Raw genomic sequence first — 27,929 nt, forward strand, 5'->3', positions numbered from 1 at the left:
AAATTAATTTTGTTTTCAAATTTTACTGGCTAATTCATGAAAATGCCAAGTTTGTTAAGCGAAAACTAATATGGTCGAAAATTATTGATTTTTAACAACAATCAAAAATTTCATTGAAATTTTATCGGCTCCCACATGGAATTGTTAGGTTGTCTACAAAAATATTGAAAGATTTATATTCATCAACTCCAACCGATAGAAGTATCAGGGTACGAAATGTTGGATTATGAAAAATAATACTCTTTCCTATAGGACATTTCATCGTTAAAACTGGATTGAACGGGTTCATGAGCCTGTATCATTGCACAGTTGCAGTCTTGCAGAGTTAACTAGGCCTTGTGAAACCCAAAACGATATTTGGGTCCCGTGATTCTAATTTTTTTGTAAGCTCCAAAGATGATCTGTAAAGCGCTACAATAGTAATTGCTAGGGCCAGGTAGTGTCCTAGTGGGCACCAGGTTTTAATGAATTGATTGGGACAATAAGGGATGGTTTTTTCTGAGTTTCGAAATCATATGATCCTCGCCACTAAGATGTAACTTGTCAATGGCAATTCGAGTTTCGATGCTAATTTTCTTCTGTGAAAGGATTGAAAACACGAATTGTTCTCAAAAGTTGAATGAAATGGTTGTGGTCTAAAAACACCAAGCTATCTTTATTGTGATATAAAACTGGCATTATACACTTCGTGATCGCGTAATTGGTACATATCTGAACTTAACACATCTTTCGTATTGTTATGTCGTCACAATGAAGGATACTCACATCCCCAACTTGACTCGAAGCCTAATACTCGATTTATATCTACTGATCACACCATGCGGGCACTAAGTTTAAAGGTATAAAATTGGAATGAAACTCGTTAAAACCATATTGAATGGTTCCGGGAACTCAAAAAGTCATGTACATAGCATTTCATTAACTATATTCATAAATATGGTAAAATGCCATGCAAAATTCCTCCATCTCGTTTTGATTGCAGAAATTCAAAATGAAATGAGGTCTATAAAAAGGGAACCAATTTGAAAGCTAGGATTTACCAGGCAGTGTCCACTCTGTGTGCAGTATGTGCTAAAATCTTCAAGTTTAGTCCTGCCGTCAATTGTAGCCAGTGTTGGGTTCAATTCACCACCTTTTCTATCCACGACAATATGACCATCACCAATAAGTGTTTCCGGTGAACATGTTAAAATTTATCGTATTCGTAATGGGTTAAGGGCAGACTTGTACAACTAGAAAGCTTTCAGCTTTTTTAAAGTTAGCTAGCTAGCTACACATATTTTAAATTTCCGAATTTGATTAGACTTAGACTTGCTGATACTGAATTTGTGAAAACTTGGTAGTTGAATCAATTTAATATCATATCAAATCAGAGTTCATTCCCATACTTATGAGAATGTGTGTACATCAAGCTTGGCTCATTTCACACGGTACAGTTCTCCTCTAGCATTTTCAATAAAATCAGAAAGCAGATAAGAAATAAAATGAGAGCATATTTACATTTCACAGATTAGATTAGAATCTGTATTTGAACCAGTGTTGGGATAAAGTCTCTACCTTCGAGTCATGTCAGGTCAATCGATTTTTGAAGGTGACTCGAGTCAAGTCAAGTCACGAGTCAATTTACGATTCAAGTCAAATTGAATTTTCAAAGTAGGCCTATGAGTGATGATGATGACAGTTTGCTGACTGTGTGAAATCCAGATTAATTGACCAAAATAATACGCGAGTAACTGAATAGCTACATGCTATACAGTCTGTTATTATCTGCCAAAATGGTGGATCGAATACGAAGCCTCGGGATGTTGAAACAAATTGCCATGGTACAATACACTACTCAGCTACATGTCCGTGAGAATTTGAAAGCATAAACTATATTCACGCAATTTAGATTATACGAGAGAGTTGGTAAAGGTGAGCACTGCATAATGCAGTGGTTCTCAACCGGTGTGCCGCGGCACACTAGTGTGCCATTTACGTCTCGCAAGTGTGCCGCGAGCGATTTCTTCGGAATTTTAAAATTATGCGCAAAATAATTCGAGTCTATAGCAAACGATCAATAATCTAAATCGAACTTGATGTGAAGTTTGTAGATTTGCTGAATCAAAATTCATGTCATGCCCGCAATCAATAACCCCCTCGACTTCGCTTTACCCGACATATCGCGTGACTTGAAGGCTGATTTAAGTTTTGCACAATACGTTGATTGATCGTAGAGATGGTGGCTCCTGTATCACAATGCGGTTTTCAAATCCTAATTGTCTCCCCAATCACTAGCGAGAAATGAACTGCCTTGGCATTGATGTTCGCGTTTACATATTTGAATTACAAACATGGCAATCTACATTGCGATTATCGTGCCGGCACTTCCGTTAAAATATTGGCTTGTAGCACTACCACAATGTTGTGTTACTGTCGACGAATACGAGAATTGACAAGTAAGGTAGATCAAAATATATCAGTCAGCAAACCTCTTCGCCGCTGAGGTTATAATCTTGGTTTGTTGGAAGTATAATTAAACTGCGGATGAATGCCAGTAGACCTATTGAGGTATGGCTATCGTATCCTCACGCATGATACACGATCTGAGTGGAAATACATTGTATATCCTGGTCTATTTTTTTCCAAGGTTGTTTATTCGATTCCAAATACATGAAAATCACATCTACCCTCCCATATTCGTTAGCGGCGATCATTATTAACCTCTTTGACACAATGCGGCAGTGGGCAGACTTATTGTCAAACAAATCTTATGAAATAGTATCCAAGGGCAGCCCGTCTTGTTTGTTGTAATCAAGAAGGAACGATATTCTGGCCCGAGGAGAACGACGACTATATATCAATGCTAAGTAAGCTATATGAGGGACGCTATACGCACAAAATTTTTCTTAGAGAAATATTAAAATGGAACAGTTTATTTCAAAAGAAAGAAAGTACAGAAACATTTTGCATTGACTGCAAGGGTGTTCAGTAGGGTTGTCCAAAATTTGGAAAATCTCAAAAAGTCTCCGTGATTGTGTCTCATTCTATAGATTATTGATAAAAAACAACAATTAGCCTGAAAGAAGCTTACAGGAAAGCCGTTAAGATTTCGACCAAAGCGTTTGAAAGTAGCTGCTCAAGAATGGGCGTGCCACTGACCATAGAACGGTGAGAAGACTAGTAATCAAATAACCACGGCTCTTGATTGGCTAATCGGATATGCTTCAATGACCACGGCAGCAGCAGCTTGCTGATGAGGTGTTCAAGAAGTCTGCTACCGGCGGGGATTCTGAGTGCGCATTGTTAGTAATTTGGCAGGTGATGATTTAAGATTAATTCAGGACATGTTGAGGTACGAACTACATGATGAACAAACAACACCTGCTTCACAGAAGCTTTTACAGCATGACTGCTTCATTGTGAAGGAATCGGCTGAAGCCTACATGTCGTGTTTCCATCGAGAGAAAGCAAAGGCGCTTATGCAAGTGTTAGCGAATTCACTGTTTCAGTACGGATCCACCATCAGTGAATACAAATATATAACGCTTAACAATGACACTATACGCTGTGTGATCTTATTGGGCTGAAGCTGTAGTATATAGGTGACGTTTTGAATGGTCTAGGGATCGGCGGAATCAGCCGGTTATGCTTGGCCCTTATCAGATGCTTACAACAAATTGAATGCACTTGTAGGCGTTGTTAAAGTCCTTCATGATAACGCAGAAAAGAGGTGGTAATGTACGCACACTCGCACAGGCTGTGCTGGATATGGTATGTCAAAGTCCTTATTGATCCCGCAGAAAAGAGGTGTAAAGCAAAGCACAGACTATGCTGCATATAGTATTCAGCATAGTTTGGATATCATATCCAGCATAGCCTGTGCTTACCTTAAACCTCTTTTCTGCAGTATCATTAAGGACTTAGACAACTCTTTTAAGTGAATTCAATTTGCTGTAAGTATAACTGCCAAGCATAACCGGCCGATTCAGTCGATCCCTAGAACCTTCAATACTTCACTATATACTACAACTTGGATCCAATAAGATCACACAAAGTATAGTGTCATTGTTAAGCTTTATATATTTGTATTCACTGATGGTGGATCCGTACAGAAACGGTGAATTCGCTCAACACTTGCATAAGCGCCTTTGCTTTCTCTCGATGAAAACACGACATGTAGGCTTCAGCCGTTTCTTTCACAATGAAGCAGTCATGCTGTAAAAGCTTCTGTGAAGCAGGTGTTGTTTGTTCATCATGTATTTCGTACCTTAACATGTCCTGAATTAATCTTAAATCATCACCTGCCAAACTACTAACAATGCGCACTCAGAATCCCAGCCGGTAGCAGACTTCTTGAACACCTGGTCAGCAAGCTGCTGCTGCCGTGGTCATTGAAGCATAGCCGATTAGCCAATCAAGAGCCGCGGTTATTTGATTACTAGTCTTCTCGCCGTTCTATGGTCAGTGGCACGCCCATTCTTGAGCAGCTACTTTCAAACGCTTTGGTCGAAATCTTAACGGCTTTCCTGTAAGCTTCTTTCAGGCTAATTGTTGTTTTTTATCAATAATCTATAGAATGAGACACAATCACGGAGACTTTTTGAGATTTTCCTAATTTTGGACAACCCTAGTGTTCAGTGTTCACATTAGTCGGCCTTAAACTGGGTGCTAATAAGTATTCTGGTAGTTTGCAGATGCCGTAAGCCAAAAAAGTTCGGAACCACTATGATGGTGTGCCGCGAACCCTGTTCTATTTCCAAAGGGTGCCGCGAAGTAAAAAAGGTTGAGAACCACTGGCATAATGTAAGCACTTGATCCGTCTAACAAACAGAGATACGTCCCTATTAGATCGGTGGTTCTCAATCTTTTTGTCTTCGCGTATCCATTTTCAGATCGCAACCAACCCCCGTGGACCCCTAATGCATAAGCAATTATGCATCTTTGGTGCCTTTTCTGTCTGCGAATCAGTTCAATTAGCTTGAAATAAATTTCAACTCGGAGCCTTCAAGGCGAGACAGTGGCATTTACGGATTTCATAAGAAATCTACAAAGATCACCGACAGGACTGAGCATGGTGATCCTGATCTTGAGAATTGGATGCAATTAGCTCGTGTGTAGAAAAATGCTCATTAAGTAGAGTTGTATATAAATAATATTCTGAATGATGAAGATCATGTGACATCAACAACTGTTATTGGTATTGTAATTAATCATGTTTCATAAAACTCCGTTGTGTACGGCTGCTTGTCTGCATCTTCACCATGCCCGTGAAAAGTCGAGCATACTAGCATTAGACATGCATTCATTTCGATAAGTGAGGTTTGAGTCGCGAAACGGTAATGTCACTCAGATTCGGGTAGTGCTCGTAAACGTTGAAGAACCACTGGTCTTCAAAAGATTGTCAAACACACACCTCTGTCGGCTAGTGCTATCGGAGCTGGCGGTTACCGCGACCAAGGTGATGGTCCCTACTCTGAACCAGCTATCCGTCCCTAATCGCCTGGCCGAACCGGGCTGATGGTGTCAAACTTGTTCCAGAATTGTTTTGAATCTGACATTCTGTCATCCCGGGCAATTGTTGAAGACAGAGTAAATTAACAGTTTGGTGTCTTAGAGCTGAAATCTATCGGACGATCGAGTTGAAACCTGAACGTCCCAAATATTCTATCCGCAGCCAATATCCGAAAGGGAATCTGAAATGTAATTGTGATCTACTAAGTATGTGCAAAACATCTATGAAGAACTACTCGTCTGAATTGGCAGGTTGCCGATTGCCGGTTGCCGATCACAATGCCTAATAATTCTACTAAACTGGTATTATTACCATATTTTTCCATGTATAATGGGCGAAATTTTATTGATTTTTTGCCATAAAATAGGGGGTGCGTATTAGACATGGGTACAGCAAGCCTTGAAAAAATATCCCTCGATCAAAAACTTGAAATCACACCTTTCTTAATGTTTGTTTCCAATCTCGCATCACCTCTAGCCATCGTGCCCTGTAATTCGTATTATAGAGTGTAACGCGTGCTGCAAAGTAGAGAAGCGTGTTGCCAATTAGCGAAAAGCGTGTTGCCATTTTACGAGAGTCGTCTGCAGAGCACACGATCTCTTGCTCTGCAGAGCACACGATCTCTTGCTGAGTATTATACATGGGTACTAGGGTTGTTCAAAATTTGGAAACTGTTTGGAATACCGCGTATCCATGGCTTATTCTGTAGATTATTGTTAAAAAACAATAATGGACCTGAAAGAAGCTCGCATGAAAGCCGGAAACGTTTGTCTAAATGTGTTTGAAAGTAGCCATCGGCGAGTGGGCGGGGCATCGATGAAGTGGGCGGGCAAACAGGAGTCAATAATCTTGATTGGCTGCAGCCGGTAATAATAAATTACTGATTGGCTGAAAGATCGACTTTGTGAACACTACCAGTAACGATTTCAATGTGCTGTTGTGAAGTCGTTTCTGTTGGTGGCATTGCAGACATGATCTATTGCCTATGTTAATGTTGTCATCGAGAGTCTATATACGACATTGCAACCCCATTAGTTAATAATATCTACCTGCAGAATGTCTATAACAGTGTTACAATGTATTGCACAGGTGCTCTCGTAGTTGAGATACGAATAAACTAGATGCATGCATCTTGCTGTCTTCGACCTTTCCAAAACTTACTGACAGTGAGTGAAACTTGAAAAATTTCCCACCTGTAGTCAACATCTCAGTAGTACTTGCTATGTCTAGTCGAAGTCTCACCAATAAACAAACGCATATTACACTTTTTATTCGCGATTGAATGAAGGCAAAAAGCACTATTTACAACAGACATCAAGAAAGTACGCTGCAGGATCAGTGTTGCATTGTCAGTCATAAGTTGCAGATTGCAGGCTTTTGATTAGAGTTGAGAGAGAGAGAGAGAGATGATATTCTTTTTCGCCTGCACCATCGAGATGCTTTGACGACGGACTTGCGATACGGCCGTGAGGTCATCTAGTCTGCGCACCCGTTTTTTTTCTCCTCCATGCTATCCGTGATTGCTGAGCGCCTAGCAGGATAGCTGCGGATACCAATTTTCGAGTCTTTGGTATGACCCGGCCGGGGATCGAACCCACGACCTACCGCTCGAGAAGCCGGACGCATAACCATTACACTATCTCTATCCTGCTGTCTCCAACTGTCTTCCTATGCTGTTCCACAGCTCGAAGCAGACTGTCTCTTTGTTGTTCATTGTCAGTCAAGATTGCAACATAGTATGTGCTTAGCTTTACACCTCGCTCTGTGGTATCATTAACGACTTTGACAGAATTGATGTTGGAGCTCATTCTGGTGAAGGAATCTGAACATCAACCAGTTGAGTTAGCCACGCCCCAGAGCATTCAAAATGATCAAATATGTATCATGACTGTGGCCCCAAAAATCAGCCAAATTTGCAGTTAACGAGACCGGCCCCTTCTGAAACTTAAGTTATTACCAGCTGCATCACGACCGATGCTGGAAGGTAACTAAAAAGTGAACTAAAAACAAATTGAAGCGATCCAGTAGTTCCACTTCTTCAGATTTGTAATGTAACTGATAAGCCCACAGGAACATCTTCTAAGCATACAGAATTTGCCCGTCCATCTTGCATGGTGTGTTGCACCCGGTATGTGATGAATGATGTATATCTTCACTTGCATCAAGAAGAGCAAGAGAAATAGTCACACATTGTCTGTAGTCATCCCGTGTGAAGAATCTTTTCTGGTCAGTAGTAGCTTGAAGCAACTGTCATTGCTGCTCGTTCTTTTAAAACATATAGGAATAGTCAGAGTCTTGAATTGCTGTTTTCTATCAAGACTGCACAAGCTCTTCTTAAGGTGGGCCTTCCATGTGATAATAGGGTGGAGTGAAAAATGGAAAATTTTGAATTTCAAAACGGACACTTGATATGTGGTGCCAAATTTAAAAAAAAAAATTCTATAATAATTTTGGGCTCGTGCATCCTCTAGTGGTCGTGCAATTGCATCGAACGAGCCAAAAATAGCTAATTTTGCTATATATTGATTACCGCTTATGCTAGAAAGCTGGTTTTGGGCTTAAAAGATGCTGAAGCAACAAGTTTCTATCTCACTTTCTCAGAACTTTTGTCTTAAAAATGAACAGAAAAAAAGTTACAAGCAAATTTTTGATTTTTAGGCTGTTTTAGGTAAAATTAGGCACTGAAGCAGTGGCTATGATGCCAAAAGCTCCATATTAAAAGAACATAAACTGCAAATCCATATTGAAACACAAAAACATCAATTCTATATTGAAAAAAGATATATTTCGAATATGGATTCACTACCAGAGTATTAGTACCGTAAACCGGGGTAACTTTGGACTTTAAGGTAACTTTGGACACTAAGCAGTAAAAGATTTAAATGGTTATTGACGGAAAAGGGTTGCCGCTGGATGTCCAATTCTTTTTCATGTGGCATCGGTGCCATAAGTAGTCTCAATAGAAGGTGGATTCATTTCAATACCAGATAAACTTGACCCAACATTGATAAATTAATGGCGGGGGTTAATTTCATCAAAATTAATGGCCATTTAACTTCTTACAAGCAAACATAGATAACATGTGATTCGTAGATTGGAAACTTGGCAGCAGATACCTCTAAGCAGTCTTAATCCATGGCAAAAATCTCAGTGGGCTCACCCTCAGATCAATACAAGAAAATGTGATGTCCAAAGTAACCCCATCAAATTTTATCAGAACGGGGTAACTTTGGACAGTGGAAAATGTGATATTTAGAGCTCTGGAAAGTGGCTGCTTAATCTGTGTCAAAGTGTATGGTCAACTATATTCCTTATTACCGAACTGATGGCTTTTTAAAATGGAATGAGAAGGATAATAAATTAGAGTTTGCCAAAATATGAAAAAATGGGTAGGCAATGAGCTGAGAGATTGTAATCGGGTGTAAGCTACTTCAAAAACTTATCACATACTCATAAAGATGTGCCTGCTGAGTGCTGAATATGGGATATCGTAAATTACGACAAATATATCCATCAGAGGAGATAGGAAAGGGAAAGTGTATCTTTCAAAGAAGAGTAATATATTTGAAATCGGCAATAAATCACATTAACATGTTCAACTTTCACTGTCGATTGCTGACACTGCCAGTGGGATATCCCTTACCACCATACGTTATTTATAAGTCCCAATTGGCGAAGGCATGAGGGAAAATTGAGATAAGAGGGCCCATTAGCCTTCATAAACGACCTAATTTTTTTTTTTTTGGGGGGGGGGGATTAGGTATAAATCATGCAATAGGTCTGACATATACCATTTTGTTTCAGTTTTAGCCACTGCTCTCATCAACTCTTACCAAATAAGCCCCATTTACGAAGTTTCATAAACAATTGAGTGTAAAGGCATACAAAAAACTACATTGTCCAAAGTTACCCCACATGCAGGGATAACTTTGGACACGGATAATTTACAAAAATAAGGTACTTATTTATGACCATGAAGATTTTGGATTAGGTAATTCTAATCTATGCTCCATGACCCCTAAAAAACACAAAACTTGCCTCCCCTACACCCCAGCATTTCTGAAATACGAAGCGGAATTGTTGAAAATTGTCCAAAGTTACCCCGGTTTACGGTATGCACAAATTTTAAAATCTTGTTTCGTAATAAAATATTTTATCTGCTTTCGAGATTTCAGTTTTTGAGTGATCAGGCCATCTCTACGTTCAAATCCCTACACATGGGCAATGGGCATATGCTTCGGTCACCACTGTAACGTCTCTTTCCACTGCCTGGTTGTGCCAAGGATGATTGATCCTTAATGGTGATGGCCTGAGATTTTCCAGCTCAAGATATGAAAAGCTTTTGATTGCTGGTGGATGTTCCGCATCTTTCAGATGCAAGCTGACAATTTGGTGCGATGACTTGGCCGTGATGTTTATAATTGGGATTTTGAACAATCTGATTCTAGTGTCAACGCTGTTTTTAGGTTTCGGTTCATTAACATATCCTCATTCTAAGTCGCTAATTGGAATCTGATATTCTGTTTGATCTGCTCATAGTTATAGACTTGCAAGTCTTCTGAGGCCTTCATCATCATCACCGAGCATTCCCAGATGTGCAAAACATGCCTTTTGTTGTAGCAAGGATATTGCAAGGTTACGAATTGTGTATTAGAAAGCTTTTGTAACATGGGAAACTATGTTGCAGAAGTTTTTAACACCATCAACAATGGAATTGTGCCTTTTTATTTCAAACCATGACGGAAAATAAACCTCAATGCAGAATTGAGCAAGATAGTTCAGATTGCTTGATGGATGACTTTGTCGCACATAGAAACTCAAAATTCGGCATGTTCTATGTGGGACTGAGTCATCCCTAATTGTACCTTCTTATTTCAAACCATGACGGAAAATAAACCTCCATGCAGAATTGAGAAAGATAGTTCAGATTTCCTGATTTTTTGAGGTTCTATACATAGCATACATAGCCAGAGTCATCCATCAAGCAATCTGAACTATCTTGCTTAATTCTGCATGAAGTTTTATTTTCCGTCATGGTTTGAAATAAAAAGGCACAATTCCATTGTTGATGGTGCTTAAAACTTGTGCAACATAGTTTCCCATATTACAAAGCTTTCTGATACACAAATTCGCAACCTTGCACTACCTTTGCTACAAGGAAAAGCATGTTTTGCACATCCGGATAATGTATTTTGGAAATGCTCAGTGATGATGATGAAGGCCTCGGAAGACTTGCAGATTACAACTATGAGCAGATCAAACAGAATACCAGATTCCAATTAGCGACTTTGAAGGAGGATATGTTAATGGAACGAAACCTAAAAACAACGTTGACACTAGAATCAGATTTTTTGAAATCCCAATCATAAACGTCAAGGCCAAATCATACCACTAAATTGTCAACTTTAATCTAAAAGATATGGAACAGCCACCAGCAATCAAAAACTCACCATATCTCGAGATGGAAAATCCAAGGTCATCTCCGCAAACATCCTTGGCGCAACCAGCCAGTGGAAAGAGACGTTTAAGTGGTGACCAAAGCATGTGCCCATGTGTCGGGATTTAAACGTAGAGATGACTCATCAGAGAAAAACTGAAGTCTCAAAAACAGATGAAATCTTTTAATACAAAACAAGGTTTCAAAGTTTGTGCAGACTAATACTCTGGTAGTGAAATCATCTTCAAAATATATATTTTTTCAATATGGAATTGATGGTTTTGTGTTTTCAATATGAATTAGCAATTTATGTGTTTCCAATACGGAGTTGTCAGTCATAAGAGCGATCACTACACGCTTTTGGCCTCGTACCCTGCTTCAGTGCCTAATTTTACCGAAAAATGGTCTAAAAATAAATTAATCTGCTCGTAACTTTTTTTCTGTTCATTTTTAAGACAAAGTTCTGTGGAAGTGAGATAGAAACTTGTTGCTTCCGCATCTTTTAAGCCCAAAATCAGCTTTCTAGCGGAAGCGGTCATCAATATATAGCGAATTTAGCTATTTTTGGCTCGTTCGGTGAAATTGCACGACCACTAGAGGGTGCACAAGCCCAAAATTATAATAGAAATTATTTTTTTCAATTTGGCACCACATATCAAGTGTCCGTTTTGAAATTCAAAATTTTCCATTTTTCACTCCACCCTAATTGTGATAACGCCATCTTTCGTGCAGGTTTTGAAGTGATCGTACCACATGTGATTTCTGCATTGTTGCAATCCTCGCCATTTTCCACACTGTCATTACATCATCCACCACCACATTGCAAGTAGGGGTTGACTGAGGACAATGCTCTTTCAGATGCAGAAAACATCTCATTACTTCTCATATACTTGGTAATCTCGAGCCAGAGATGTAATCGCAAGTATATCCGACCTCACATAGTTGGTAATCTCGAGCCACAGATGCAATCGCACGTATATCCGACCAAGTACGGTACTGCTCAGACTTAGATCTTGTTCCTCGCTGTGGCATGTGTACAATCTTTCGCCGTTTTGCCTTTACCATGACTGCAATATTGTTGCTCCAAATCGTAAACTACTGCTATCGACTCTAAAGCAATCAAAGAACACGTGTTACTGTACTACTAATGATTCATCAACCCACAACTCGCTTGAACAGAACCACAGCCGCTCCTAACAGTCTCGACCACAACAAAACAAACTTTCAATTTAGTAAAGCGAAGCACCCGAATCCGAGTCAGCTGTTGCAGTAATCATTGAAGCTTAGCCGATTACCCAATCAAGAACCGCGCGTTCGTGATTGCCCGCCTTTTCGCAACTCTGCTGTCGGTGGCCCGCCCACTCTTCACCAACGACTTTCAAACGCATTTAGACAAATCTTACCGACTTTCCTGCGAGCTTCTTTCAGGCCCATTATTGTTTTTTAACAATAATCTACAGAATAAGCCATGGATACGCAGTATTCCAAACATTTTCCAAATTTCGAACAACCCTAATGGGTACAGGCTTTTTCCCAGAATTTATACGGCATTTTAAGGGTGCGTATTATACATGGGGGCGCACTTTATTCGGAGAATTACGGTAGATCATAAGTTCGTTATTCTTGGATATTGTTAATTATCACACTGCTACGTTTTTGCTAATTCCTAATGTATTTCAGACTGGGTTGATATAATATAAGAATCATAATACTGTGTAATAGCTCATTCCAAGCTATCGTTGAATAATCGTTTTTAAGCAGATAGCAGCTGATGTATGATTCTTGAAGAAGTAAAGTAATAGGCCCTATACAGCTAATCCAGAAGAATGAGAAGGAACATGTGCTGGATCTGTGAAAAGAGCTTCCATCGCAAAGACGGATTGAAAGCTCACTTGCGATTCCACCTTATAGATAGAAATACCGAATGTGAGATCTGCGGTAAAACCTTTGCTGCAATCACTATATTGAAAAAACATTTAATATCACACACTCCTTTGAATAATCATGAACACAAGGGCAATGGCAAAAAGTTTAATCCGATCCGTCACTTGAAAAGACATGCGGAAACACGTACTGCTCACCATGAAGTCAAAAACCACGACTGTGAGATCTGTGGAATGACGTTTGTGCAGGTTGGTGACCTGAAAACGCATGGAAATATACATACTGGAAACTATGCATGTCAGATCTGCGGCAAAGCGTTTGCTCTCATCGGACACTTGAAAACACATGAGAATACACATACTGGAGTCAAAAAATATGAGTGTCAGATCTGCGGAAAAGTTTTTGCCCGGCTTGGTGACTTGAAAAGACATGAAAATACGCATACTGGAGTCAAAAACTATGAGTGTCAGATCTGCGGCAAAGCGTTTGCTAGGATCGGACACTTGAAAACACATGAGAATACACATACTGGAGTCAAAAAATATGAGTGTCAGATCTGCGGAAAAGTTTTTGCCCGGCTTGGTGACTTGAAAATACATGAAAATACGCATACTGGAGTCAAAAACTATGAGTGTCAGATCTGCGGCAAAGCGTTTGCTCGGATCGGACACTTGAAAACACATGGGAATACACATACTGGAGTCAAAAACTATGCATGTCAGATTTGCGGAAAACCGTTTACCCAGCTTGGTGACTTGAAACGACATGGAATTACACACACCGGAGTCAAAAAGTATGCATGTCAGATCTGCGGAAAAGCGTTTGCTCTGATCAAAGACTTGAAAACACATGAGAATACACATACCGGAGTCAAAAACTATGATTGTCAGATCTGTGGTAAAGCGTTTAGCATGCCTGGTAACTTGAAAACGCATACGCATACACATACCGGAGTCAAAAACTATGAGTGTCAGATCTGTGGTAAAGCGTTTACCCTGCCTGGTAACTTGAAAACGCATACGCATACACATACCGGAGTCAAAAATTATGAGTGCCAGACGTGCGGAAAAGCGTTTTCCCTGCTTGGTAACTTGAAAAGACATGGAAATACGCATACGGTAGAATAGCGGAACGCATATCTTTTTCTTCTCGCGATGATGATCTCGAACATGAAGCAGTAATATTGACAGGAATACCTTATACTAAAATATGCTGTTACTTAGAGTAGACGTTCATTCACTCTGCTATCGTGTCAATACGATTTAATATTGCGATCAAATGTGTAAGAGTACTCATCGCATATATCTTTGAATCACCTTTCCGGCTAAATGATTACTGTGCCGGCTTGTCTAGAAATTGTGGTGGACTTGTATCTTTGTGTTACTAAGGCTCTTTCCCATTTCCATTTGTCGTTGCCACAATAAAAATTTCACTATACGTTGTTTTTTATCATCTATTTTTTTCAGTTTGAACATGTTTCTCCAATTTTCATATTTTAATCACGGCGTATGATTACTGCCTGAAAATTTGTTTTTCACTGATTTAATCAGTTTCAATAAAGACTGCTTTTGTAGTAATTTGCGCTGGGTCTGTTGTTTAGAGAAGTTTGATGTGGATATTCAAATCTTTGTATCACAGTGTGATGAGCTAATACTATAGTTTATGTCACCTAAATTTTAAGCTTCGTGTACATTATCCTTTGTCATATTGTCTGTTTATTAGCAGTCCGTGCATATCGTTTACACTTTCGTTTCAAATTGTATTGTTGTGGCCATTCTGTAAATATGTGTTTCTCCTTGTCATCCATTTCATGCAATTTGTCGACATTTTCACTTCCTCGTGAGATTTCAATTCGTTCATAAAAACGGTTAATCATGGAGCTACAATAAGAAGCTCCTTATAGTCTAATACAGGGGTTCTCAACCTGGGGGGCGTGAAACATCTGTAGGGGGGCGCGAAGAAGCGGTCACCTGAAAAAATTTTTCGCGCTGCGCGCGATTTACCTCCACTGCATGCGTGTTTCTCTCTGCATAGACCCAATTTCATATATTTTCATTCTTTCATCAACATTCATAACCGTCCATACCATCAAACAATCTGTTGGGGTTGCTAGCATCCCAGTTGGATTTTGTGATATGACGATAAGGGGGGCGCGAAATTTTTCACTATCAAAAAGGGGGGGCGTGAGAACCACTGGTCTAATATAAGATATGATGTTCTACCAGCTTTTTGGTAGTAGACGTGAAATGATACCCCTACGATTTGTGATGCAGGTGATTAGCACATCATTGATCGCTATCCTTTGTGATGATGTGATTATAAACAGTCAGCCGCAACAAATATTATTTTTATTCTGTTTCGTTTTGAAATCTATTGAATATCTGATAAATTCTGTGTGTATTCCTGATAGGCTATACACTCGCTGGATCTTGTCAACAATTTCGTTCCTTCATAAGATTCTGTTTCATTCAGACTATTTGTAATTCATACTGCTACAACACTGCACCACAGTGCTCCTTACCTTGTTTTGTTTGATGAAAGATTGAAGCTGCTACGACGAACTCATGAACCTTGTTTACTAAAGAGGCAAACTGAGGTAAATTGTGATATGAATAATCATTACGCATTCATTCATTCAATGTTTACGTTCCTCAGAAACTGCCGAAAACCGGCTCAACCGTGGCGCCCAGCATTTTGGGAAGCCAACTACAGAGTTTCAACTGAAAGTTTTTTCGTATGTCTTGGCAAAATCTAGTTCTTGATTAATTCGATTCTGAATCGAGTATTACGTTTCAAGTAGCGTACTCGAGTTTCATTCATCAACACTAGAGCCCGACCGCTATCATATTGTTGAGCTGATAGCGACAAGTAGCACCTTCAATGATAACCACAAATATTCAGCCTATAGTGAAATAATATGGCAACTAGTTTGAGACATATTTCCAAACAACTTTGCTATACTTAGGTATGAAATAAACGAGAAAGGATGCATCTCAACGCAAACAAGCAGAGACAGTCAGTAGCAATAGTAGCCTACCTCTACTTTTGCAGAATACTCAATAAGGTTTTGTCCCGCATTTTCACCCTTAGTAGTAGTCACTCAACGAAAAACCGTTATCATGATTCAGGACAAACGAATACACATGTTTTCTAGTTGATCTGCAACTAAAATATTTTTACATCCACAAGTAGAACTATAGAACTACTCACTTTTTAAAATCTGCAACTGAGTCAAGTATCTGAATTACAGGCATTGCTTCTGAAGTAGCATGAGAAAGACAAATGTGTCAAGAGATCGGTCTCCATCGAAATTTGAATCACAAGCACGTCGTTTGATTTCACGGATTGTTCCAAGACAGGATTTAGTCTGTATCGTTCTTGAGTTGTGTAAAAGAAGGGTAAAGGTATGTCCTTATTACAAATGTAATGTACCTCTAACTGTGCCGGTCGAAAATGCATTAGAACTGTAATGTTCATGACTAGCAGACTTGTACAACCAGATCATTATTGCTCTAGCTAAATATGATAAAATGCTTATAATGTAATTCTAATCTAATTAGTCAACTATTTCTATATATATATTAGGGTGGAGTGAAAATGACTTTTTTTTTCAAATCGAAAAAAGGGCTTCCTCAATCCTGACCAATGACCTAAAACTTCAATACAAAGTGACTTCAGGGTGTTGCCCCCATTTTCCAGCCGGCAACCCCCCAATTTCTGCGCGTGGGGGGGTAAAATGGCCCATCTCGGCAACCGCTGGTCGTAGAGTCATGATATATAGCTCAAAATCTGCGGAAGCATCATGTTTCTATCTGTCTTCAGAATAAAGTTTTCTCTATTGTGAAAACAAAATGAGTTATAGCCAAAAAGCGATATATACGCACATTTTTGTTGAAATTCAGCATTTATTCTGACGAATTGTGATCTGTCATCAGTTTTTTTGGAACTAAAAGTAACACACTGACAATACCGAATATTGGGCCCATAATACAAATATATTCACAACACAGTCCTTTTAAAATCGGTTCATAACATCATAATGAAACACCCACATTTAACGGCTTATTGAAAATGCATTTTTGTGTCAAATTTTTTCATCAGTTTACGAGACCTAATTTTTTGGCAATTGAGAGGCCATCTCGTCTTTCAAATCCCGAAACTTGTGCTGATGCTTCTGTTGCGAGCTTTACATGTCGTTCCACTGTTTGATTGGGGCATGGATGAAACAAAATCAGAGGCTTCTCGCGGCATTCTTCCAACTCTGCATCAGTTAAGTGCTAAATCGTTGGAGGAAGTTGTTGATAAGGCTCAATATCAACCAACTCGTGGTATGCCTTGGCTTTGGGACACAGAATAAACGAATAGGACCCCAGTTCGATTGGTTGGAACTGCTATGACTTTCAATGTCCACAAGTGAATTTTATTCAGCGGCATGTTTTCGAAACGCAAGCACCTTGGTCACACCCTTATTTCGTATGTCTTCATTATCATCTACCAGCATTGCAATCATAATCTTTTCGGGGTGTGCGAAATAACCGTTTCTTATCACCACATTCAAAGCAATTTTCCGAACGTTTCGGTCAGAAAAATTCAAAACCTGTTGAATCAAGTTGAAGATGTTTCTGGATCCATGTGTTATATGTTTGTTTCGCTTGATCTCAAACCAAGTCGGAAAATATACTTCAAGGCAAAAACGAACCAGAATCTCCAGGTTCAAGGGCGGTTCATCAACTCTTACATAATACCGTAAAACTCTGCACTGCATCCTAAAGTTAGCCATCTTGAATGCGCAACTGCTCCAACCTCCAAGTAAGCCAGATCATCATCAGCATTTCCTTGAATAATTGCCCAGCACATTTATAAGCATATAACTGGTCCTTACTCAAGTCACTAACAATTTCCAATGGGAGCTTTGGAAAGGCCATAAGTGGTGGCGAGAGCTTTTTGAATTGAGTAACTGGCCAACAAGATACACTTCCACGTAGTTTTGTTCCAATTGGGTGTGACCAAGGTGCTGGCGATTCGAAAACATGCCGCTGAACAAAATTCACTTCTGGACATTGAGAGTCATAGCAATTCCAACCAATTGAACTGCGGTTCTGTTCGTTTATTCTGTGTCCCAAACTTGAACTTGGAAGCAAAGGCGTATGAGTTGGTTGATATTGAACCCTATATCAACAACTTCCTCCAGCGATTGATCACTTAACTGATGCAGAGTTGGAAGAATGCCGCGAGAACCCTCTGATTTTGTTTCATCCATGCCCCAATCAAACAGTGGAACGACATGTAAAGCATCAACAGACGCATCAGCACAAGTTTCGGGATTTCAAAGACGAGATGGCCTCATTCGCCGAAAAATTAAGTCTCGTAAACTGATGAAAAAACATGACAAAAGAATGCATTTTCAATAAGTCGTTAAATGTCAGTGTTTCATTATGATGTTCTGAACCGATTTTAAAAGGACTGTGTTGTGAATATATTTGTAATATGAGCCCAATATTCGGTATTGTCAGTGTGTTACTTTTCTTTTAAAAAAACTGATGACAGATCACAATTCGTCAGAATAAATGCTGAATTTCAACAAAATGTGCATATATATTGTTTTTTGGCTATAACTCACTTTGTGTACACAATAGAGAAAACTTTCTTCAGAAGACAGATAGAAACATGATGCTTCCACAGATTTTGAGCTATATATCATGACTCTACGACCAGCGGTTGCCGAGATGGGCCATTTTATCCCCCCCACGCGCAGAAATTGGGGGGTTGCCGGCTGGAAAATGGGGGCAACACCCTGAAGTCACTTTTTATTGAAGTTTTAGGTCCTTTGTCAGGATTGAGGGAGCCCTTTTTTCGATTTGAAAAAAAAGTCATTTTTACTCCACCCTAATATATATAGTGTGAAACAAGTCAAGATTGGTGAACAGTCATTTACTATTCTCGTGCTTATGATAATCAAGTCCGATTTGATATGAACTGAACTTGATTTCTTTTCCAACTAGGTATTGTGATTCTAATCTAATTTGGAAAAATATGTTTCACATAATTCAAATTCTAATCTAGTTTGGATAATGTGATCATTTTTTTGTGAAGCAACTGCGATCACTAGGGCTGTGCACAATAATTTGATGACTCAAATCTGAATCGAGTATCAATTCTAATCATTTGAGTCGAATGGTAGGAAATGATTGTTTCGAGTACTGACAATATACGCTCGATGCCACCAAAGGGAAAAATTATATTAACAATTAGCTGAACTGAACCAATGGGAATTATACTTTCGATAATATTTCTCACCGTGAAAAGCTGTAAACCTCGATTGGTCGTATCGCAGCATACGAAACATGTAGTACAAAGCTACTCACGTTACTGAAAATGACATTTCTGCGAAGTGGGGACCAACCTAAAGCATTGTCCCATAGTAAGATGAAATAGCTATGGTCATAAAGTGCAAAATAATCTTTATGACGTGACTAGAACCGGCATTATATTCCTTGTGGTGTTGCTGTGACGTTAACATGAGTGACTCAAACTCATTATTCGATTCAGAATCAAATCACTCACATACTCTATTTTAGCCAGCCCTGTTTATTTACACGTTCATTATCAAAAAGCAAGTATTAAATGAAGTTTATAGTTTGGAAGGTTCACCAGTCTGCAAAAACTGTTGTCCAATTTGACCGTCCCTCTAACTCAGAAAGGTTGAGAATTACTGTCCAACAAATAATATTGTTTTTGTCATTCCAGTAGACCAGCTACCTTATTATTTGTTGTCAGTCGCTGATGAAAACTACAAAAGAAGATGCGCCATCACAGAACCAGAGACTTGGTGTTGTTTGGTTTCGTGATTGTAAAATCATTCATAGAGATATCAAGGTAACATTGTATGCAGTAGTGCATTCGTAAATAATCTTCGAGAATGATGTCAGAACCAGAGCCGACCGATGATTGGTTTGCTAATTTTGGGATAAAACTATGCACCTTATGTACCACTAACGTAAAATGATTGATGGCGGTACAAGCTCTCGAAAGTGGACTTGTACAAACTACTGGATTTTCAACATGCACAACAAGAATTAGAATTGCTCACTTTTCCTAATTCTCTACTTGAACCAAGGACCATTGAAAATCTGCTACCAACTAACTAATGCATAACTCATTAATGATTATTTCGTTACTAAATTACAAATGAGCTGAGAAATATCGGGGATAGAATTGGCATCTCAAATTGACGGGGTTTCGAGCTCAAAACGGGGGTGGTTTCGACCAACCCTGCCTATACTACTTTAGGGCTGGATGACACTGAGTTAGGGCTGCAATGATTCGAGTCATGACTCGACTCGACCCAAACTCAAGTCACACTTATTTGGTGACTCGACCTAACTCGAGTCATATGACTCAAGACCAGGACTATCACTGTAGCTTCGAAGAATAGTAAAGTCACCACATGATTGGTATTTTGTATATCAGTCCTGATACTGGAAAAAAGGGCCAGAAACTGTTAAACTGAGGAAATTAACGATATTATGAATGCGAGCCATTCTATATCACTCGAAGAGAATTGGAAAAAGTATATTGTACTGATAACTGAACAGTGAACATAATGACTTGCACTCGTACTCAGTTTTCTACTCGCCAACTTGAACTCGGACTTGACTCGATGGTGAATTGAAAATGACTCGACTTGATTCGAGTGAAGACTATAAATGTGAGATTGACTTGTGACTAGGTTACAACCCTGCTCTGAGCTAGCAAAGGCTGCAAAAATATCATGCAACAGAACACCGGTATCATGACGACATACATTTTCGAGTTGTCGGCAACTACATTTATTTGAATGAACCACTCGCTATTCAAGATCTGCAATTACAACTGGAACAACTTGCTTTTAATTTTTTTACTATGCAACTAAAACCTGAACTCCTCAAAATGGCAGTAGTTTGTTGACCATCAACTACCTGGATTGGTAGTTTGTACAAATCAGTATACCTCAGTAATTGAATACGAAATTTGTATCGACAGCTTGGAATCTATTCCTGAACAAGATGGAGGTGAAGATCGGAGATCTCGTAGAGATGTCATCCTGGCAACCAAAGTCGACTTTGACGGCGAAACAAAAGAATACTTTTTGTGGCACACTCAAGTATATTGCCCGGAAGTTGTTGGAAAGAATGGGCACAGTTTCGATGTGGAGACCTGGTCGCTGGGCTGTGTTTTGTGAGTATATAAGAACATTCATGTGAAACTTTATTAAACGGGAATAGCTAGGGCAGGGGTTCTCAACCCGCGGGCCGCATGCGACCCGCAGACGTTTGTTTTGCGGCCCGCGACATCTTTCACTATGAACGCAATCACTGCTGGCACGGTATTTTCACATAATAATTTAGTCACTTTTAGTTCTCTTATCGCACCGTATCTGTTTCGTTTAAATACTCATTCTTTGATGTGTTCTGGTCTCTTGATATATGCTCGAGTTTAGATTGTTATCTTTTTGAATCTGTATATGTCAGGACTCAGGTTTAAGAGATTCCCGCTTCACTCACTGCGAATGGTTTGGACAGAGACAAGAACAGGGGAGGGGAAATTAAACGGTGAAAACTGGGTTTGTAACTCCGCGTGGAACAATGAAATTGCTTTCTCAGATATAAATGGAAAACCGATCAGTCATATTTGTTGAAGAACTGTAGCGTAGAAGATTAAAATGATACCACAAAACATTTTTCCGGATTTACATATCGCCTGTTCTTAGAAAAAACGCTGCTAGTTGGTGTCAAGCCCAGCGATTCATATTTCGAGGCATTTTTAAAATTGCCTACGATGTTACAGACGCATTGGAATATCGCTAAACCCAAGAAATCTGCTAGAGAAGGTGTGATTACAATAAAACTTTAACATATTGTGCGAGTATTCGCTGTTTCCGGAACTTAGCAGCGAGGACAACATTACCTGACAAATTTCGAAGCTACAGTTGTCTGATTCAACCGCCGTGACCAGAAGAGTAGCAGCAATGTCAGTTGATCTTTTATCGCATGTTCTGAAACACGTTGCGGCGTAGACTAATTTAGCATAGCATTGAACGAATCCACCGACTTCACAGACATTGCATAGCTAATTTTCTGGGTGCATTTTTTCTGAGTGGACATATTTGCATAAGAAATACTGGAAAGGCAAACGTGGGTAGGGGAAATGCTCAGAAATGACCCATAAACGTCAGACTTCTTCTCATATCACTGAGAGCTCAAAGTGATAATGGCCTCTGTAACGAAAAAGTTAGCACAATTTATACTTGTTCGCTCACGCATTGAAACAGAGAGATCCGTTGTTTGGTGGAAGGGTTTGAAGGTACATATACCGACTTGGCAATGGATGCAATGCACGATCCATGAAGGAATTTATACTTGCGCCGCAGGAAGATACATATTCTCACAAAAACAGCAATTGTAAACTTACGAATGCTGTCCATTAATGCTTTAGAATGCATAAAAATTGACTAAACGCCCGTATACGGCTGGTAAATATGGGCTACAGTAGCCCAAATTTAACAGTAATCCACAAATACATATTAATAATGTTCTGCGGCACGCGGAGTCTTCTGATGTTAAAATGCGGCCCGTTATACGTGGGAAGTTGAGAACCCCTGAGCTAGGGTCTCAGGGTAAGGACTGGGAAAATTGGAGCATCTGAGTGATTTGATTCTGAATCCAGTATTAGCCTTTGAGTCGACTATCCGAGTATCACTTAATATGATGTCATAACAGTATAAATGATGTGGGAAGCACAGATAGTACCTTTTACGCGGTCACAAATAGTATACTGTCAATTCTGCATCACATTGAATATTATTTGGTGTTGTTTCGACCGCACCTATTTCATTGTACTCTGTTGCAATGCTGTGGGTAGATTACAACTTCACAGATATGTCATTCCATTAACTTGTGTGGCTTTGTACTGCATGTTTTGTATGCTCTGATACGATTAATAGACTATTACTATTTCGATTAATCGATTCACCGATTAAATTTCTAGGTTGCCTAAAAAAGCCTGCACATCGAATTTCGCTCATTTCTAATAGCCGAAGCCGCGGCAGAGCCAATTGAAAATTGTGAAAATAATCGACGTGGTTCTCGGAGGTACAGCCAAAAATACTCAGGTTCATAAAATGAAAACAAATTCAAATTTTTCTGATAATCTCATGAAATTGTCAAGTTGCCTGAAAGAACGATGCATAACAGTTTTGCTCACTCCTAGCCAGCAGAATCGAAGTTATTGCAGTTGAAAATTTTGTATATGCAAAAATAGCATTAACGGTGACTAGGCCCAATCCCAGATTTATTGAATAAAATCTCTAATAACTTTGCTTCTACGGGTTGGAATTGCGTCAAATTTATTTTGCAAGCAAAGAAAAAATTAATTTTCTTGATAAATTGAAAAATTTTGCTGTGCTCGGCCGTGGCTTTGGCTGGTGAATTGAGCCAAATTTGGTGCGCAGCCTTTTTTGGCAACCTAACAATTTAATCTATGAATCCACGGAATCTGAAAAAGTTTCTTTTAAACGACCATAGTGGACAGTGCTATCAAAACTATGATGTTTGCCGAGCAGCAAGGAACGTATCATTTTGATGCTTGAAAAAATCATTCCTCGACTCGAATCATTGTGCCTTAGCTACTGCATATTGCTCAGACTTCTAACGTTATTATCAACGAGACTTGGCAAAATCCAGCATCACGGTGATTGGATCACGTGTTAAATATTAAGCGTCAAGCATCGTGGTGATTGGATCACAGGGCCTGTAGCCTGTATCGTGCCAATAAACTGTGCGAATTCTAGTTCTTGTCTGGCTCCATGCTGAGTATAGACTGTCTTATTATAAGGTCATAAAACCTACCAATCCCTATTTTAACCTAATATTGGTTTTGCAAAGAAAATGAATTTTTCAGCCCTCGTCACATTTGCATTACTATGATTTCAAAGTTGTATCATCTAATTTCTTAACTTGACAGGTGTTACTAATACAGAGACACAGAAGCACATATGTGACAAACATCATTTGCAGTACCGAATCATCGGATTTTCGTATGGCAGAATTGGAAGCTCAGCTTGAGAAATTGACCTATACCCATCCAAGATTGCAGTCAGCTATAAATATAGGTTGGTATTTATGTAATCAGTAGTTGATTTCATTTTGAATCGACCTCCCTCTTACATGTAAGCCTACTTGTACTAATCAGGGATTTTGACACCTTTCATGACTGTAGCGACAACTGAAAAATATCATAAATTATCTGTGCAAATCCAGTTCGTCAAATGACATTGACGCAAATCTGGTCGATATCTAGAAATCCATGTTATTCTCAAATTCATGTCAAGTTATAGAGATATGACAGTTCCAAATTACGGCTCTTGCTCGTATGTGACGTTGCTAAGAAGATTGTTGGGCTGTTCGAGCATTATTTTTCTTGATTCCAGTCAAATAGTTAGAAACGATCCGTTCCATCAAGGAAATCCTGCGCTCCTTGTCATTCAGAGTTGATTGATCAATGAAAATGATTGTTTCCATACTCATGTCCACTGTGCAAAGCTGTAAACCTCGATTGGTCGTATCCCAACATACTTGACATGTGGCACAAGCATGGCGCATATTACTGGAAATGACATACCGGTGAAGTCGTGATCAACCCACAGCATTGCCGAAGAGTGCAATGAAATAGATATGTTCAAAGGATACAAAATCGTTTTTAATGTGATGCAGGACCAGCATTATATTGGCTGTAGTTACATATTTGAACTTACCATGTCATCAACACTGGTATGGCATCATAATAAGCGCTACTCAAACACTCGACTCGAATCCTAATACTCGATTCAATTTCAAATCACCCAGGTAATCGTTTTTGACAGCCCTACGTGTAACAAGTCTGATATCAAAATGGCACCATGAAATAAAATTTTATCGGTTCAAAAAATTTGTTGTCGAGTTTTACCGGCCCGCCGAGTCGAAAAGGATGAGAACCCCTGATTTAGATTTTCCCAACAGATAGTTTTGTTGTTTTCATCCTATTAATCCGATTAGCTTTGATTGATGTTTTCAGTCGCTGATGAAAGTTTACAAAAAAGACGCGCCATCACGGAAGCAGAGACTCGTTATTGCATGCAACAGATTCTGATTAACGTCGTTCATCTTCACGATTGTAAGATCATTGACAGAGGTATCAAGGTAAAAATTGTAGTGTAGTTGTCTAATAAAACTAATCAAGCGAATGCCTGTAATCTAATTCTAATCTAATTTGTCCTAATTTTTTATGTTATCATTCTAATTTCTGGTTTTCCTGAAATTGCGACAGGAGAACTGTATCGTTCGAAACTAGCCAAACTCGATGTACAAACATTTGACATTTTCGTGCTTATGAGTATAAATTCTGATTTGATATGAGCTGAACTTCATTCGATGTCAAAGCTTTTGTCAATTCAGTAATTCTAATCTAATCTAATTTTCAAAAATCTGTAGCTAACATTGTAATATTCTGATTTGGGTAAAGCTACGTAGCTATAATTCTGATTCTATTCTCTAATATGGATAACAAAAACTTAGTAGCTGTGATTTCAATCCTCATCAAATTTGGAAAGCTGAAAATTTTCTAGTTGATCAAGTCTACAAATAGGCTTATCCTGATACTTGAGTCTCTTCCTATCGAACTACAGGAATAGTTTACTATTTCAAATCCAAATCTTAATTGCTATTATAATTTTAAATCCACAAATCATGATTCCCAAACAATCTCATAAAAATATGAGACTAGCTGTGATTTTATTACTATTTGTGATTTTGTCACTAGAATATTGGCATGCGACTAGTGCGAGCGAGCGAGTATTTCAATGGCTACATTTCACGGAAACTGCGCACAACCTGCTTGACCATGGCGTCCAGGTTCTTGGAAAGCCAACTACAGCGACCTCAATAGACTAAGGCGACCTCTATAGAGTTTGAACAGTAAGATTTTTTTTCTAGCTCTTAGCAAATTAGAGTTTGTGTTTGATTCGATTCTGAATCGAGTGTAACGTTTCGAGTCGCGTACTTGAGTCTCGTTCACTATAGCTGAAGTCCGACCGATATCTTATTTTGATCCAACTTCAATAAGTAGCACTTTCACCAATAACCCCGCTATATTCGACCTATATTGAAACAATATGGCAACTAGCGTAAGGCAAATTTCCAAACCTTCAGAGCATTGATTTAAACAACTTTGGGGCCGTTGCTAGAATTGGAAATGAAATAAACTAGAAAGACTGCATCTTGTATGCAGAGGTAGTCGGTAACAATAGTAACCTACTTCATTTTTCAGAATACTCAAGTAGGTTTTGCCGTATACTTGCTCTAATACTCGAGTCACTCAAATGTTTTTATTCTTGACCTTCCATCAGGATTGTCAGTATAGTTATCAGTATGGTGATTTTTGGTCCTAAAAAAATAACAAATTTGACCTAAACAAACTGAATTTTGACCTAACGTATGCCAATTAGGTGTCTTCCCACATAATGTTAAAATTGTTCCATTTATCTTCATTTCAGGTTGGAACTGGCTGTCCTAACGAAGTAGATTGGCCTGAACAAACATTTTTGGCTTGAAAAAACCTATATTTTTACGGCCCGGTGAAGAATTCCAGTGGTTAGCTTGCCAAAGACGTTCAACAGCAGCAATTGTTGGCTGACAACATTCAAGTTTTGGGTACACTGCTGGTGACACACCGTGTTGCTTCATTCTGAAACTGTTGTCTACATCACAATTTTCATTATGCGCTTCCTAATATAAGAATGATGCAATGACCAAGAAGTCTTTCTTCAATTAGGATATCGCGGTACGTTGACCATAACACCACGTCTACCTATTTGTTTATTTGATCGTTTATGATTCACAATCAGCAGACAATTAGCTACTTACAACGGTAGGCCTATAAAGAAGGCAACAAGCTGTAAAATATCAAATGATAAGTTCACCGACAGTGCAAAATCTATGATACTAACGAAATGCAGACGTCAAAATAATTTTGACTTTATGAACAATTTTGACAAATTTTGACCTAACTCTACAATTTTGACAAATTTTGAAAGGTAAAAAAACCACCCTAGTTATCAATGCAATCTCCTAAACGTTCTAGAAACAAATTTCTTTCGTGATAGCACACGATTCCACGTTGTTATTTCTATATGGAGTACATCATTTCTCCCCGCTGCTCGCATCGCTTCTGTACTGTGGGGCTCAGATTGATAAGGACATTACTACATTAAAATCTAAAAATGAAGTCTCATTGAATCGCACGTAGCGCGAAGAAAATTTCAAGATCAATTAAATCTTGCAAAGATTAATTAATCTCTCAAAAATTAGGGAACCAATTCGTAAATTCAATTGTTATGTCGACGGCCGCCAACACATACTAATTGAATTTTGTGTACACGGCCGCACAAATTTTCTTCTACGGTTGGTTGACCACGCTTGCACTAGAACTATCCTTTAAAAATCCCCAACTAATAACTGATGATAAGAATTACTGAATTGTAAATGAGCTAAGAAATATTGGAGATAGACTCGGCATTTCAATAGGACGGGGTTTCCAGTTTGAAATGAGAGGGCCCCGACTACACTATTCCTAGTAGTGATGATTCTTAGCTGACTGCAAGCGCATCGCACTACAGATCACCGGTATCGTGATTGACGCAAAATGTGCAATTCGAACGAGAACTAGTCGGCCCTCACTTTTCAAAATTCGCGACTAAAACTAGTATCTGAATTCCAGGCATTGCTCGTGAATGAGCATGAGAAAGACAAAATGTCTCTCCACCACAGTTTGGATCACAAGCCCGTCGGTGGATTTCACGGAATTTTTCAAGACAAGGATTTTGTCTACATCGTTCTCGAGTTGTGCAAAAGAAGGGTAAAAGCTTGATTATGTTGTTAACTGAAGTCAAGCAAACGTATTTTGATTAACAGTATTTCTTGTGCGAAAAGCTGTAATTCTAATTCTAAGGACATTTGGAAAAACGGTACAAAGATAAAGATTGTGTGACTATAAGCTAGTTGGGAAAAGCTGAAAGTTTTCTAGTTACACAACTCTGATCAC

General features: G+C 38.9%; 2 protein-coding genes across 4 annotated transcripts in view; one reads left to right on the forward strand and one right to left on the reverse strand.

The window, feature by feature from the left end:
- LOC145436146 (serine/threonine-protein kinase PLK1-like) overlaps positions 1–27,929 on the reverse strand; it is a 992,061-nt gene that overhangs the window by 463,467 nt on the left and 500,665 nt on the right. The gene's annotated exons all lie outside the window — the stretch shown is intronic.
- The window catches only part of LOC145440294 (uncharacterized), a 189,440-nt gene continuing 177,427 nt past the window's right edge, over positions 15,917–27,929 (forward strand). Inside the window, exon 1 of one of the 2 annotated variants that reach the window (XM_080317968.1) lies at positions 15,917–16,219. The gene's annotated coding sequence lies outside the window, so the exon portion shown is untranslated. Of the gene's footprint in view, positions 16,220–18,710; positions 19,692–27,929 lie in introns of those variants that run through there. The other variant, XM_080318046.1, reaches the window with a different exon arrangement.

This window comes from Botryllus schlosseri, chromosome 1, assembly GCF_051294905.1.
Source record: "Botryllus schlosseri isolate E-star chromosome 1, Bs_hap1, whole genome shotgun sequence".
In the NCBI taxonomy this organism is placed as follows: domain Eukaryota; kingdom Metazoa; phylum Chordata; class Ascidiacea; order Stolidobranchia; family Styelidae; genus Botryllus; species Botryllus schlosseri.